The sequence below is a fragment of the Cyprinodon variegatus genome, unplaced genomic scaffold (genome assembly GCF_000732505.1).
Source record: "Cyprinodon variegatus isolate N-32 unplaced genomic scaffold, C_variegatus-1.0 Scaffold541, whole genome shotgun sequence".
Lineage (NCBI taxonomy): Eukaryota > Metazoa > Chordata > Actinopteri > Cyprinodontiformes > Cyprinodontidae > Cyprinodon > Cyprinodon variegatus.
The window spans coordinates 473928-477701 of record NW_015150994.1 but is presented as its reverse complement, the minus strand read 5'-3'; the positions used below and the strand labels follow the sequence as shown (position 1 = coordinate 477701).

The window sequence follows — 3774 nt, the reverse complement described above, 5'->3', positions numbered from 1 at the left end:
GTAATCCGGTGCGCCTTATGTGTGTGTTAAATACAGTAATCTGATTACAATACAACAAATTAAAAAATATAGAAATTGTATCATCTATCTATCAAAAAACTTTTTGAAGTATGTTGAAAAAAATAAGTTAACTTGGATCAATTAGAATGTATGTACAGTATTATGAAAAAAAATGATTATAATAAAGTGCCTTAAGATAACATTTGTTGTGAATTTTCCCTCTGTAAATACATTTAGTAATAGATCATTTATTTAAAAGATTTTTAGGTATATTCTAAAATACATGATCCATCTCTATTTTTTTTTTTTCTCTCCACAAGGCCAAGATGCAGAAGAAGACTATCTTTTATCCCGGAAAACTAAGTGTTGTTTTCCGCAAGGGACCTCTTGGGTTTCTTCTGCAGGATCCCTCCCCTGAGGCCAAAAATATAAAGAATGATCCCAGCCTGTGTGACAAATCGGATCCAAAAAGGGAGGATGTTGTGCGAGAAAACGCTTCGTCTGTGGTTCGTCAGCGAGGTGGGGATGTCACAGATGCTCTGGAAGTGCTGGGAGATTACAGCCTCCAATTTGGAAAGTATAAAGGGAAGTGCTTCCGCTGGCTTTTGGAAAATGATGTGGGTTACACAATCTATATCATCCGAAACCAACAAAAGGAGGAGGAAGCTGGGATCTGCCTGACCGAGAGCCTTCCCAAGGTGAACCTCCTAACCTTTGTGAAATACGCACTGAGTTTTAAAGAGATCCAAGATGTTCTGGATTATGAGACCAACAGAGGCACCAGTGCAACAACCTCTGAAGATGATCAGCTGGTTGGTTTTGGCTCTCGGGGCAAGAGCACTTGGAAGGAAATTTTGGACACAAGAGAAGATGGGTACGCTGATTTCATTCTAAAGAGCTGCCTTCCAGGGACTAGAATGAAAAAACTGCAGCAGTACTTGCTCCAGAAAAAATTATCTTCTTGTCCTCCATAAATAAAAACCAGTGTGCCACATAAACCCCTGGTTAAGTAATTTGATTTCTACACTGTCAAATGTTTTGTAAACACAATGTGCCCTCCCCCTCCTTTTTTTTATGAAACCGTAATTTGATGTTTTCTTTAATGTTGTGTTTTTTTTTTTACTATTGTTTCCTCAGCTCAGCCACCCATTGCTGCTCCCCAGCGTCAACATGACCAAGACTTGAACAGCTGGAACTGTTCTCAGCAGCAAAAACTGTGGATGAGAACAGAGATGCAAGACCTTGGTCTTTGGCCTGGATCTCGACCTGTGAGGCGTCTCGGAAATACGATTTCCCTTTGGGGTCATTCTCCACAGCCTGAGCTCATAGACACAGTGACTGAGCTCCCATCGCCCAACTTCTTTCAGCTTCACCCATTCTTCATTTGGAAACCAGAAAATGATCATTTGGCATATCTACAGGCCATTGAGAGCATCTGGGATGCAGAGGCAGGGGTGCATGGACAAAGGACCATTGGGCAGTTTGTCAGGAAAAACAAAACACCATACCCATTCGGCTCTTATGAAGATCCAAATGGCTGGTGTGGTATCTCTGTGTCTGGTTTCTACCTGACAGACTGTTTGCTTGAGGAGTACAGACGTCAAGAGCCAGCTTTATCCAGACTCCTCCAGGGAACGTTTGGACAGGTCTTCAGGTCTGATCACACCAGGAAGGTTGCACGAAAGGTCTCTCTAGCNTTCGGCTCTTATGAAGATCCAAATGGCTGGTGTGGTATCTCTGTGTCTGGTTTCTACCTGACAGACTGTTTGCTTGAGGAGTACAGACGTCAAGAGCCAGCTTTATCCAGACTCCTCCAGGGAACGTTTGGACAGGTCTTCAGGTCTGATCACACCAGGAAGGTTGCACGAAAGGTCTCTCTAGCGTCTGGGATCATGTCCAGTTACGCAATTATGAACGAACACTGGTTAATCGTCTCCTGGGTGATTGTTCAGTCAGAGAGCGAGAGATCCTTGGAACCAGTGTACCAGGGGATGGCCAAGAGATACAGCAATGCTGGAGTGGAGAAGGCCGGCCTTCACTGGGTGGACAGGTAGGAGCAGAATCAACTGCTTTCACTGCTTCACAAAGTTCTAGAGATTTTTTAATGGTTCACATACCAGAATGATCAGTGACCGACACATACAGATATTAGCAAAGCAGAAATGTGTTTTCTTATTTTTACAAAATAATGTTTCTCTTTACTAAAGTAACTCACACGAAGAGTTTTGGAAAAAAAGAACATTTATTATAAATACACACACAAAACAGGAAACCAGCCTGGATTCTACAACTGCAGCATTCGCTTTTATATTTTACCATTTATTTATTTTTAGTTGTATAAATATAAATTTCAAAAAGACAGGTAGAAGGGTATGGATTCCATTACCTCAACTGCCAACAAAAAACCTCCAGCAGCTTTTATAACGTTAGCCTGTAACATTTTCAATTAACGGATGGAAACATTTACATTTTCTATTTGAAAGACTTCTGAACTAACCTGAACCTCGAGGAATACAAACCTCAAAACATAGAAAACTTTAATAAATGAAAAGCTCAACTTTCAAAACATCCAAACCAGCTCCTCTCCCTCTGTCAGTGTGGATCTTCCGTATGAGGTTGATTGAAAACACCAGCTCCTTGTCAGCACAGCTAGAGAGCAACACCACATGTCCAGATGTCTAAGAAAAAAATAGAAATCTTAAAGAAAATTTAGAAATTAAAGCCAAGATATATATGCCTGTCTATTACTAACATTTGGTGGGCAAAACATTTAGGCAGTAAAATTTGGACTGAGTTATATATCATGTATAGACCTATTTATGTTTTAACAGCTGCTGTTGATTGATAAATATTCCTGTCTTCTTTTTAGGGATTGCTGTGCATCCTTTAAGATCTCAGACAGCCTCCCTGGTGAGCATTTAAACTGGGATGCCTGGAAAACAACTCCTTCCATTTTAGCTGCCGCCACTTCAGGACCCCTCACTAATAATTGTGCCTCAAGGTCCTGCTACAACCCCAACATTGTTGTGAAGCTGGACTTGTTTCACTGTCTGCAGCGCTTTCCCAGGGAGTGCACTACTGAACATCACCCTCTTTTTAGCACTTTTTGCCAGCTCCTCTCTGCTGCTTTCTCCGTGGTGGATCAGGAGGATCTAAAGAAGTTTAAGGAGGCCTATGAGTTCTGTGGTATTATTCCTGCCAATCCAACCAAACAGCACATCCGGGAGATGCTTGAGTGACCCTGAGCTCTCTGAGGGAATAATGTACCGATATGGTGGAACACTTCAGCTCAACCATGTGCCCGGAAAAGGAGCAAAGGTCCCCGTTTGGATTCCTGTCAGAGGTACGTCGCAGCAGGAGGGTTACCATTTTCATCAGGCCCAGTGGGTCACTGGAAATCTGGTCTCCACTGAGCTGTTCCAAGCACAGGGCATGACGGGGGTTGTGCGTTGGAACTACCAAAGACTAGTGGACCTGAAGCAGCCTGGGGTTGTCCTTCCTGCTGTGTTTGATCCAGCTTTGATAGCTGAATTAAACGCATCTTCAAAAAGGGTCACTGGCCAGGAAAAGTATCCTGCACTCCAAATTTCAAACAGGGACACTGGAGAAAGATTTGGAGTTGAATACAAAGAACCTGGCTGCCGCCTTGTGCTGCTTGATTGGGACAAACATAGGACTTTGAAAAGAGGAGTAGTAGCAGCTCCCCCACAGCTCCCTTTGCCATCATCCACCGCTGAAAAGATACCAACTCCTGTAACACAGAGCTCAGATCTG

The 3774-nt window shown here is 42.8% G+C and overlaps 1 long non-coding RNA gene across 1 annotated transcript in view; it reads left to right on the top strand.

Moving 5' to 3' along the window:
* LOC107095377 overlaps nt 1-971 on the top strand; it is a 15016-nt gene extending 14045 nt beyond the window's left edge. The window contains exon 3 of the long non-coding RNA XR_001481738.1: nt 321-971. This is a non-coding gene — a long non-coding RNA (uncharacterized LOC107095377). The remainder of the gene's footprint in view (nt 1-320) is intronic.
* The last annotated feature ends 2803 nt before the right edge of the window (nt 972-3774 follow it).